This window comes from Lepidochelys kempii, chromosome 8 (assembly GCF_965140265.1).
Source record: "Lepidochelys kempii isolate rLepKem1 chromosome 8, rLepKem1.hap2, whole genome shotgun sequence".
NCBI classification, from domain to species: Eukaryota; Metazoa; Chordata; order Testudines; family Cheloniidae; genus Lepidochelys; species Lepidochelys kempii.
In genome coordinates this window covers 44,208,449-44,221,474 of record NC_133263.1, presented here as the reverse complement: position 1 = coordinate 44,221,474, position 13,026 = coordinate 44,208,449, and the positions used below count along the sequence as shown (strand labels likewise).

The 13,026-nt window shown below is 42.6% G+C and overlaps 1 protein-coding gene across 4 annotated transcripts in view; it reads left to right on the top strand.

The window, feature by feature from the left end:
* Positions 1-13,026, top strand: part of MTA1 (metastasis associated 1) — a 145,776-nt gene that overhangs the window by 936 nt on the left and 131,814 nt on the right. The window lies entirely within an intron of this gene.

Below are 13,026 nucleotides of genomic sequence, written 5' to 3'. Positions count from 1 at the left end.
GGATGGGTTCTCTGGGGCCAGGGATTGTAGGTGTGGAGGTAGAATTTGGGGCTGGGGTTAAGGGGACTGTGGGGGCTGGGTATGTTTAGTGATTGTAGAATGGTGGCTGGCATGGGATGGGAAGAGGGTTGTAGGGATGATGTGGGGAGGGTTAGTGTGTGTGGAGTTGGGGGAGAGGGGGTGGGTGGGGTTTGGGGATCTGGTGCTGGTAGGGGGTGGGTGTCATGGGGCTGGGAGGGTATTAGGGCTGGGGAGTTGGAGGGGGAAGGTTGGCTGGGGTGTGTGTGTGGGATGAGGGCTTGGGAGGGGGTAGGGTTGGATGTGGTTCAGTGCTGGGGGTTGTGGAACTGGGGAGATGTGTGGGGGCAGAGTTGGGGGTGGGGGAGGATGTGGAGCAGAGTTGCAGGCTGAGTGTTGGGAATGAGCTTTCAGAGTAGAGTTGTGGGTTGATAGGTATGTAGGGGATGTAGGAGTGAGGAGGTGCTTGTGTGTCTTTGCATGGGCTGAGGTGGAGGACAAGGAGAGGCCTTCTCAGTAGCTGGTACAGTGCGGGTGGGGCGTTGTGGGTGCATGGAGAATGGAAGTTTGTGGAAATAGTTCTGCTGGTTTCTGTCTTCCTCTCTCTCCACCATTGTTTTATGGTGGCTTTTGCTTGACTCCTACCTCTTCCCTTCTAGGCATCCTGCTCAGAGTCCCACACTTCTGTCTGACCCATGTTTAACTCATGTGAGGAGAAAGAAGAGGATACAGGAGTATGGGGTTGAATTTTAGGGAATTTAAACTTTGAAAGGGTGGCCTGGTGTGGATTCATCCTTAACTGGTTTCCTGGATGAAAGCTGTGCTGTGGAGCTTTCTTATTCCTGGGAGTGAGGTGGGGAGGAATAGTACAAGGGGCTTTTGTTCTGTATCAGTCCCCTGCATCTAAGAATGCCCCATTTCCTTTGGCGTCCAGAGGCCATTATGGTTCTACCAATTCCAGGAAAAATGGATTAATGAAGAAGATATGGCAGGAGTGACAGGCAAAGCAGAGAGTGGCAGGAGACCAAGTCCCAGTCCTGGCTTCCAACTACTGTCCTTTTTGCTTATCTCGCTCCACTCACCTTGGCCTACCTTTTACTATTCCCTTGCTTTTGGCTTCCCATTAGGTACCTGTTACTTTGTCATATCTACCCACTCCTCTGATTATATTTGGCTTGGTGAGGGGGTATGATGTGGCTCCCCTCTGTTGTAACTTTGCCTCTTTGGCTTCAGAGAGTGCTGAGCATAACTGCTATGGATTGGGTTTACTGAGGGCAGGATTGTGAAGGAGATAAATTGTAGGGGTTTGTGACTCTTCATTCCTGTTGTGATTTATAAAACAGATTATTTCGCAGGGATTGACCATTTGTTTGGCATTTAATGTCAGTCTCACAGGTCTTGCTGGAAGCTCATCTCTGGAGCATTGAATGCCAGGAACCCTGTTGTATGGGTCATATTGTTTAGGGAAAGGCTGTTAACTAAAGCTACCACTCTCCATTATTTTACGTATGGATGGGGCCTTGACTTGACACACATTACAAGCCCTATATGGATGATCCAGCAGTCACTAGATGACTATTACAAGACATTAGTTCAGTCTGAGCTAATGAAGTAGGTTGTGTTGCTTGTATCACCTTGAAAGGAGAGAACCTCCCATTTCATAATTGGCTATGTGTGCACATCTTGAAAGGGCCATCTTCAAACATTTCTGATTCCCTGCTGAATACTTGTTTTTGGTCGTCCAGGCTTATTGTCAGGAGTTACTTTAGCATCCATGGGAATTACTCCTGGGGGAATTCTGCGCCACTGCGCGTATGCAGAAGTCATGTGCCACACAGAATTTTTTCCTCTGCAGAAAATATATTCTGCTGGAAAGGTGCTGCAGTTGTCTTTCACTCACTGGGAACTGCTGTGGCACGAGAACAGAGCGGCCGCTCTTGGGTGGGAACAGTCCCAGCTCAGATAGGTAGCCTCTTTCTCTTCCCTTTCTCACAGCGCCTAGTCCATGGGGCCAGGTCAGGAGGAACGAGATATGGGTGGGGGGATGGACAGTGTGGGGCACATGGGGCTTCTGGGGGGGGTCACCGATGGGGGGGATAGATGGGTGGGGTGCAGGGCCACATGGGGATGGGAGGAGGGTAGCTGAGTGGGGGTGCAAGGACACATGGGGGTGAGGGAGTGCAAGGACACATGGGGCAAGTGTACCTGACTGAGTGAGAGACTAGGGGTCAGCCAGGGTCTCATGGTGGAGGCTCCCTAACAATCCCTACTCACCCCCCCCCCCCCCAAAAAAAAACAAACAAAAACAACAACCCTGTTCCATACTCCTCCAACCCACACCCAACAACCCTCCCAAGTTCACACCCAGGCTCCTTCCCAGTAATGACTTCTTTTTCCCTCAGCTCCTCCATTACCCCTGACTCCCCCAAGCCTCTGCGCTGCTTCTGTAGGATGCGGTAAATACATTTCTGTATTGTAGTTTAAATGAATTATTACTCCGAGTTGTGTATTAATGTGCCTAGTAAGGAATCTGTTTGTCAAAAAACATTTCCTGAATCTTTTTTGTTGTCTGTAACAATACAGGCATTGTTGCTGAAAGGTATTTTGAAATAAATTAGCAAAATAATTGAGACTTGCATGATTATATTATTATTTTGACAAATAAAATATGCAGAATTTTAAAATATTGTGTGCAGAATTTTTTGGTGCGGAATTCCCCCTGGTGTAGGGAATGATGACCCTGGTATATTGACTCACGATCCAATGGCTGCCATAATCATAATGGGTCTGTACTAGATAGATGGCAATACTTTCTAAACTTACTTTGATGATGGGATTGGCAGAAGTCATAGTGAAGATTACTTTATTATGGTCTTGTCATAAACTTGTGCAAACTGTTTTCAGGGCTCACCTTTGCTGCAGCAGATGTGTGGAACCTATTTTATTTCTGTCCTTGGAAACTAACAGCATTTTCTAATATAGACTACAATGCACCTAGTGGACCACTCTGTCATCCGATGAAGTGAGCTGTAGCTCACGAAAGCTTATGCTCAAATAAATTGGTTAGTCTCTAAGGTGCCACTAGTACTCCTTTTCTTTTTGTCTTTATGTGAAGCTTTCCATGGTGTTCTAGGATTTTGTACTCTCCAGATTGGATTACTGCAATGTGCTTTAGTTTTAGGTCACACCTGAAGGCTTCTAGAAACTTCTGCTGGTTCTGGATATGTTGCCATCTTAGTGGTGTTTGTTGGATTGGCCATATTAGTACACTTGTGTCAATACATTCCACAGACTTTAAATATCTTCCTGTGTATCACTTAAAATATTAATTTTCTTTGAATCCTTTATGGTTTGGTCCTGATCACTTTGAAGATATGTCCTTTTACACCAGGGGTGGGCAAACTTTTTGGCCTGAGGGACACAGCGGGGTTCCAAAACTGTATGGAGGGCCGGGCAGGGAAGGCTGCGCCTCCCCAGTCAGCCTGGCCCCTGCCCCCTATCTTCCCCTCTCCCCCACTTCCCACCCCCTGACTGCCCCCCTCAGAACCCATGACCCATCCAACCCCCCCTGTTCCTTGTCCCCTGACAGCCCCTTCCTGGGATGCCCCCCCCCCAACCGCCTGCCTGGGACCCCACCCCCTATCCAACCCCCCCGCTCCCTGTCTCCTGACTGCCTCGTCCCCTGACAGGCCCCCTGGGACTCCCATGCTTATGCAACCCCCCTGTCCCCTGACCGCCCTCTGCCCCATCCAGCTTGATTGCCCCCCGGAACCTCCTGCCCCTTATCCAACTCCCCACCCCCCCACTCCCTTACCATGCTGCTCAGAGCAGCAGGACTGACAGCTGTGCTGCCTGGCAGGAGCTCGCAGCCCCGCCATCCAGAGTGCTGGCGCCAAGGTGAGCTGAGGCTGCGGGGGAGGAGGGATGGCAGGGGAAGGGCTGGGGGCTAGCCTCCCCAGCTGGAGCTCAAGGACCAGACAGGATGGTCCCGCAGGCCGGATGTGGCCCACGGGCTGTAGTTTGCCCACCTCTGTTTTACACTATCATGAGAGTTGAGATCAGTTAGGAAGCAATTTACTGATAGCTCCAGACTTGTATGTGAATGGGGCTGGGTACAGAGCATTCAAGGTGGGGCACTTTAAATCTAGACTTCACTTCTTTTGTTCTACAGAGCCTGAGTTACTGGCCTTCAAGGTATATTGCAACACCTCTTGATTCGGGCTCTTTTGTTCGTGGTTGTCGGCGGGGGGCTGGGGAGGAGGTGTAAGGTGGCTAGGATGTTTTTTTTTTAATGGCTTAGGTGACATGTCTAAAGTTTTCTGGAACTGACATTGCAAATATAACTTGTTCATCTGCCTGAGGGGTGGGCGGTGTCACAAATAGGGTTTATGCATTTATAGCCATCCTCAGAAGGGGACACCATCAACTTAGTCACTTATTTCTGAAAATGTTGAACCTGTTACTGATGTTGGTATCACATAAGATTATTATAACTGAAAGAGGTTAGATAACTTTTCTCTTTCACCAGTTTGATTAGTTGTGTACACTTGGCAGCACTTTGAGTCCAGTCAGTTCCACAAGAAGTAAGAACATAAGAATGGCCATATTGGGTCAGACCAGTGGATATCTAGCTAGTGCCAGATGCCTCAGAGGGAATGAACAGCGCAGGTCAATGTATTGAGTGATCTATCCCCCGTTGCCAGTCTCTACTTCTGGCAGTCAGAGGTTTAGGGACTTCCAGACTATGGGGTTGCATCCCTGATCATCTTGGTTAATAGCCTTTGATGGACCTATCCTCCATGAAACTCTCTAATTCTTTTTCGAACACGGTTATAGTTTTGGCGTTCACAACATCCCCTGGCAATGAGTTCCCCTGATTGACTGTGTGAAGAAGTACTTCCGCATGTTTGTTTTAAATTAAGTAATTTCAGATGAGTCTCTGGATCTTGTTTAATATTAAGGAGTAAATAATAGTTCCCTATTGACTTTCTCCATACCATTCAGGATTTTATAGACTTCTATCAAATCTCCCCTAAGTCACCTCTTTTCTAAGATGAACAGTCCCAGTCTTTTTAGTCTCTCCTCATATAGAAGCTGTTCCATACGCCTAATCATTTTTATTGCCCTTTTCTATACATTTTCCAGTTCTAATGTATCTTTTTTGAGATGGGGCAACCAGAACTTCAAGCAATAGGTGTGGTTGTACCATCAATTTATACAGTGGCATTGATATTTTCATCTTAATAGCTATCCCTTTGCTAATGGTTCATAACGTTTTGTTAGCTTTTTTTTTTTACTGCTGCTGCACATTGAGCAGATGTTTTCAGAGAACTATCCACAATGACTCCAAGACCTTTCTTGAGTGGTGACAGTTAATTTAGACCATATCATTTTGTATGTATAGTCGGGATTATGTTTTCCAGTGTGCTTTACTTTGCATTTATCAACATGGAATTTCATCTGCCATTTTGTTGCCCAGTCACCTAGTTTTCTAAGATCCCTTTCAAAAAAGAAAAGGAATACTTGTGGTACCTTAGAGACTAACAAATTTATATGCTCAAATAAATCTTAGTCTCTAAGGTGCCACAAGTACTCCTTTTCTTTTTTGCGAATACAGACTAACACAGCTGCTACTCTGAAACCTAAGATCCCTTTATAACTCTTCACAGTCAGCTTTGGGACTTAACTAAATTACTCAAGATAGTTTTTTCGGCAAACTTTGCCACCTTACCATTTACCTCTTTTTCCAGTTCATTTATGAATATGTTGAACAGCACTAGTCCCAGTACAGATCCTCAGGGGAACCTGCTATTTATCTCTCTCCATAGTGAAAACTGACAATGTATTCTTACCCTTTGTTTCCTGTCTTTTACCCAGTTACTGATCCATGATAGGACCTTCCCTCTTACCCATTACAGCTTACTTTTCTAAGAGCTGTTGGTGTGGGACTTTGTCAGGGACTTTCTGAAAGTCCAAGTACACTGGATCACCCTTCTCCACATGTTTGTTGACATCCTCAAAGAATTCTAACAGTGTGAGGTGTGATTTCCCTGTACTAAAGCTGTATTGACTTTCCCCCAAAACATTGTGTTCATTTATGTGTCTGATAATTCTGTTCTTAGTTTCAACCAATTTTCTTTATACTGAAGTTAGGCTTATTGGACTGTAATTGCAAGGATCACCTCTGGATCCTTTTTTAAAAATCGGTGTTATGTTAACTATTCTCCAGTCATCGGGTACTAAGGCTGATTTGAGTGATAGGTCACATACCACAGCTGGTAGTTCTGTGGTTTCATATTTGAGTTCCTTCAGAACTCTTGGATGAATACCATCTTGTCCTGGTGACTTATTACTGTTTGTTTAATCAGTTTGTTCCAAAAACTTCCTTAACTGACACCTTAATGTGGGACAGTTCCTCGGATTTGTCACCTAAAAAGAATTATTCAGGTGTGGGAATCTCCTTCAGATCCTCTGCAGTGAAGACCAATGCAAATAATTTGTTTAGCTTTTCTGCAATGGCCTTATCTTCCTTGAGTGTTCCTTTTAGCATCTTGATCTTTCATCCTTTCACAGCTTGTAGGCCTGTATTGTATATCAAAAAGGGTGAAAGAAAAACACTTAATTACCGTGGGTTTACAATTTTTATTATAGTACCTGATAAAACTTTTAAGGCTTTGTCTACACTAGCACTTTTGTTGGTAAAACTTTTGTCGGTCTGGGTGTGAAAAAAAACACTCTGACCGACATAAGTTTAACCAACAAAAGTGCTGACGTAGACAGCACTGCGTCAGCAGGAGACGCTCTCCTGCTGACACAGGTAATGCCGCTTGTTGGTTTTTTTAAATTATGCTGGCAGGAGAGCTGTAGCGGTACAGCTGCTGCTGTAAGGTCCGTAGTGTAGACGTAGCCTAACTCTCTCTCCTGTTTTTTAAATTGACTAGATATTAAGTTGAGTATCCCTCTTTGTAAGGTTGCCTAAGCATTTCCATTCCAATTGGTCCTTTTCAGTTGTGTACATTTGTCATTCTTTTTTCAGCCAGAAATTTTCCATTTGTGTCCTCTTACAAAGTGGGGGTGTCTGTGTGTGTGTGTGTGAGAGTGAGAGAGAGAGAAATTTCAAAACCGATTTTTAGATGACAAAAGCAGCGTAAAATACGTTTACAATTATTAATCAAAAGAAAAATAAAGCATATTTTAAACACTTCAGTAGTTTAGGGTAGGAATTTGAAATTTGATACTGTGTATTCCTGGGTAGGACTTCAGCCTTTTTTTAAAATAGTTTAGTGTCTGCTTTTATTTGCAGAGATCTAATAATCTTTTGACAATAATGTGGTTGTGATGTCATAAAAGATAAAAGATTAGTTAACACCGTGTCAAATGGGGGAGGGGGTTTGATACATTGGACTCTCACTATTTTATTCTTCTCTAACTTACAAACTTGATTCTTAAAAAATTCAGCCTTTTCTGTTTTTCTAGTGAAGTTTTAGTAAGAGTCTTGAGTATCATGAGGTCTCATAGTACTAAGGCTCCATTACTTTACAAAATTAACTACAGTAGATCTCGAATACCATGAAGTATTTTTGAAACATCATTGCCTTGTAAAACTTTTTGTGTTCTCACTAATCCGTAATTGGCCTGTTGGACTGTCCATCATTACAGTAGAACCTCCTTAATTCTTACTAATTACCAAACAATTAGGAAAATTGTGTGAGAAGTTTAACGCTGAAACCCTTTTTTCAGTAAGAAAGTCCCTTTTTGAAGTAATTTTGATTACTCTAATTAAAGTTTCATACTTTAAAATCGTGCTTAGATGAGTGATTTCCATTAGCAGATAGCAAGTTTCTCTTGCTGGAAGTAGAAAGAAAGCTTTTTAACAAATACCCAGTAGTTGTGATAGAAGCTAATGATAAATTGGTGTTCAGTATTCAAATCTGAGCAAATGTAAGCCTTGAATATTTCTAATAAGCCTTTTCTCATCTACTTTTAGTAACATCATAATTTTGTGGTAAAGCCTAAATTGAACTTAATATGAAGAAAAAGTGTTGCTCACCCTTTCTCAAAAGCTACAAGAAATGTATCTCTCTTTTTTCAGGAGAATTATTAGAGCAGACTAGGATTATTTAAGATGCATTTTTTGACTATTTTTCTTTCTTGAAATTTAAAATACAACCTACAAAGAAATTCGCCCACTGTTCTGTTTATATATACTTTCCTAGTTGCAAAAGTTAAAGTTGCAACTTTCACTCACTCACTCATAAACTTCTCAAACTAGACTTAGTTCCAGTTGGTTGAAAATATTCCTCTATTCAGAGCTTTTGAATCTTTCCACATATTGCTCTTTTTGACTTTCATCTTGGGCAGATCTTTTCTAACACAGGGACTTTGCAAGGCCCCCAGTAGCCTGTTTGCTGTTAGAATGAGCAGTCATATTTGAAACAGACTATGGAAACCACATGATCAAAAAATTCAATCCTGCAAAACAAAATAAGTCTCTTATAGAGTCTGGAGCATCTTCAGGGCATTGAGCAAAAGTATATACCTGACTATTTTTGGGGTATGTCTATACTTTGTCTATAACTGTGCCAGCATAGCCCCATAGTGTAGATGGAGGCTGTGCTGACAGAAAGGGTTTTTCTGTTGGTATAAGAACACCATCTTGATGAAAACCCTCTTTTGTCAAAATAACTTCAGGATAGATATAGCTATGTCAGCATAGCTGCGTGAATTGGGGCGTGGTATTTTCATACCCTTGGCTGACGTAGCTATGCTGATATAACTTTTCAGTGTAGACTGTAGACCTTGTTAGAGCCTAGGCATGGCAAAGAGCGTGAACCAAAGGAGGCCTTGTCAGAATAGTAACATCTCGGTATCAACTAACCAAGTAAGCACTTCCTGACTAGAGAGGATGGTCAAGATTACACCGACCCCTGCTAAAGATAAGGAGGGGTTGACAGGATAATGGTTGAGGATGTTTTGTTTCAACTAGCAGGTACAAGGTGTAAGGATGGTAACAATATCAGACGTGTAATAGGTAACATGTTTGTTTCAGTGTATGAAAAGCAGAAATCATAGGAGGGGCAACTTTGTATTGGCCTATAAGACAGCATTTTGTTATGTTGATTGCACTGATACCTTGTTGCAGGCAGGCATACATGTTGGTGTAACTGTAGAGCCAGGGCACTAGGACTGTGTCCTGTTGCTAAACCTGGCCAGAAACCTTGGTCATTGAACCGAGCCTGTGGTCTTGTCTTTATAAGTGACAGAGGTCCGCTGAATCAGCAAGCTGCACTCTCTGCTGGTGCAGCTAGCATCTGAGCTCCACAAACAGTATAAATGCACCAGCACACCCAACAGCGTTAACAGTGGTGACCCTAACTGTTGATGTGGTGAGCTGACCACTCTGAGGGTCACAACCTGAGATGGCAGAAAACTTGAAGCTAGAAAATCCCCACAGACAGCATAGGAGCAATGCACCAGCACACCCAATAGCACTAACAATATGGGTAGAGGTTTGAGCTCTGTCACTTATGGCAAAATAATTTACTTTGTGTGCACTTCCCTGGATGTCGTCAGGCACTTCAGTTTAGCAGAGAAGCTGGAACATAGGGTCCAGTCTCTTATACTCTTTGGCCTTGTCTTCACTATGAAAAAGAATGCGTCCTTACCTTGAGTTAAATAACAGGAGGTAAAAGACAAGTGAAGACAAGGCAGTTTGTAACTCACACATGAGTTAACAGGCTGCAATAAACTCAAGGCTTCTCCATAGTCTTTAACTCAATCTGATACCTTGTGTGAAAACTACAAACTGCCTTCTCTTCACTTAAGACATTAGTTAACTTGAGTCAAGAAACACCTTTTTGGTGCTTTAATATGGTACTAAATAACCTCAGGGGCTCTCCTTCTGTAGCCTTTGGAAAAAAACCTTTTTCTTAATGGCCATCTTAGTTATCTAGAGGGTCCTGTATTTTAGGCTCTTTAGAAAGGAAGCTCATGCTCAGAAATGAATTCTTCTCTTTGTCCTTAACAGCTGGTGTTAAGGTTCCTTCCCCACTCTGAACACTAGGGTACAAATGTGGGGACCTGCATTAAAGACCCCTAAGCTTATTCTTACCAGCTTAGGTTAAAAACTTCTCCAAGGTACAAACATTGTCTTGTCCTTGAACCATATGCTGCCACCACCAAGCGTTTTAAACAAAGAACAGAGAAAGAGCCCACTTGGAGACGTCTTCCCCCAAGCCGTACACCCCCTTTCCTGGGGAAGGCTTGATAAGAATCCTCACCAATTGGTACAGGTGAACACAGACCCAAACCCTTAGATCTTAAGAAAAATGAAAAAGCAATCAGGTTCTTAAAAGAAGAATTTTAATTAAAGAAAAGGTAAAAGAATCACCTCTGAAAAATCAGGATAGTAAATACCTTACAGGGTAATCAGATTCAAAACATAGAGAATTCCTCTATGCAAAACCTTAAGTTACAAAAAGACACAAAAACAGGAATATACATTCCATCCAGCACAGCTTATTTTACCAGCCATTAAACAAAAGGAAATCTAACACATTTCTAGCTAGATTACTTCCTAACTTTACAGGAGTTGGAAGGCTGCATTCCTGACCTGTTCCTGGCAAAAGCCATCACACAGACAGATGAACCCTTTGTTCTCCCCGCCCCCTCCAGATTTGAAAGCGTCTTGTCCCCTCATTGGTCATTTTGGGTCAGGTGCCAGCGAGGTTATCTTAGCTTTGTAACTCTTTACAGGTGAAAGGGTTTTGCTTCTGGCCAGGAGGGATTTTACAGCACTGTATACAAAAGGTGGTTACCCTTCCCTTTATATTTATGACAGTTGGCCCACCATAAAAAAGGGAAAACTTGATAAGAATAGCAAGGGTCACAAAAAAGCAGGCACTCAACACACTTTTCAGGCAACAAGGATATTTGCCTTGGAGGCTGAGGTAGCTGAAGAGGGAACTTAGGAAAGGTTGTTGTCCAAATAGTTTCAAAATGGCTGTTGTGAATCTTAGATATACCACGAAAGCTTATGCCCAAATAAATTTGTTAGTCTCTAAGGTGCCACAAGGACTCCTTGTTGTTTTTACTGGGAACAGCACATTCTCAAGAGAGCAAAGCTTAGCAGAAGGGCACTAAATCCAATATAAAGGGTTTTATATCTGCCTCCAAAAAGAAATTAAGTATATCCGTCCTCTTGTTGCCAGACAGTAATCAAGTATTAATGGAAAAGCCACTGCAAGCATAAGACATTAATTAAATAAGCTCCAAAGTTTGATGAAAGACCAAGGCACACTAAGAAGCTCTATTGTGTCACAACATGTCTTGGTTCTAAAACCTGATTATGATGGCATCCTATTCACCTTTGCATCTTCTCCTCTGAGATACTAGATGGATATTTCCTGGGTAACTTGGACATTGAAGGGAGGTCATTGAAAAGGATAGTTTTCTGTCATCATACCTCTTGTTTTCAAGAAAAACTTTTCAGTTTGAAAAATATATGAGCATGTGATACAAACTGAATACCTGGTATAAAACAAAGGACATAATAAAAACCCAATCTGCCAATATACCTGATATATTAGGTTCCCTACAGGGTGTTGTGTCTTAGCGAGCCTGAAGTTAAAATGCCTTATACAAACATGCTTCAGCTGTCTCTAGGACACTGGGAATGGGTTAACGGGGATTGATTTCCTGACCACAGCATATGAATGATTTTGGAGAGCAAAAGTGCTTCTTAATTCTCCAGGTAGTGCTTAATCTTGTTGTTAGTGTCCTTATAGAGTCCTCTTTCAAAACCCTACTAACACTCAGTGTCTCTATCTTACCTTCAAGTTAGAATTCCTAGTAGCAATTATACCATTTCACAGCTAAGAACCTTACTTATGGAATCTCACTAATATACCTGTCTACCACGCAGGGTGGACCAATGTTATTGTAACTGCTATTTGTCATCAGTATGGAGAGGATGTGCTTGTTTCCTTATTTCCCCTGCCTGGTGCACCCAGTGGGGGTGGGTGGGGGAAATGAGATTGACTGGATGGAAGAAGGGCATTTAGAGCACTGCTAGGATAGGAAAAGGTTTTTGCAAAAATACACAGATCTGCTCGTTCTCTATCTGGCAGTCAAAGAGGGGTGGGGGGAACCCTTCAAATTCTTCCAGTGCTACATTGTTAAAGCTGTGTATTAAAAAGCTTATAAATTCAAAGCTATTAAACCTCCTGGAAAAACTGTGGTCTAGATTAGTGTGTCTATTTTTGCAGCAGAAAGTTCTGATTTTTCCAATGAAGAGATTTAAAAGGTGGCTGTGGGTTTCTGGTCATACATTTTTCTAGACATTTATAAACTAGATATACAGTCTTTGCTGAATGCTACCTTTTCAAGGGAGGTACGGATTTCAGCAATCCCACTTAAGACAAAATAAAGTTGTTGGGTTTTTTTTGTTTTCCTCTCTCTTCAGCTGTGTACTACTTTTGAGTAAAAGACATTGTCACAGAGTGCCTCTGCTGTTTAAAATCCTAGTTTAGGGAGTGGTGACCTAGGCTATTGCTAGACAGATTTAAAACTGACTCACCTTGTTTTCCTTCTCTCAATGGTCAGATTAATTAGGCCATTCCTCCCTAGGTGTAAATTTTCCTCATTCTGAAGAAAGTGGAATGGGGATATGTGATGATTAATTTGGAATTTAGATGCACAATCTTAGATTCATTAAGGGGAGAAGCTAGACTGATAGTGGCATCTCCCTGGTTATTGATGTGGCCCTGCCTCCAGCTCTGCAGAGCAGAGGGGAAATCCCTTATTGGAAATAGTGAGCCTAACCACTGAGAGAATAAATTGCTCTTTCAGGAACCAACCATGTATGCATAAATATGCTGACTTTAAATCTGTCCTCATGTTTCAAAGATGGTCATGTCTTTGCAAATTTCTACTCAGTTTTCCTCCACGCACCCCTTATGGAGATCTGGCCTTCTCAAATGCATGGGTCCTTCCCTCGTGCACGTACAT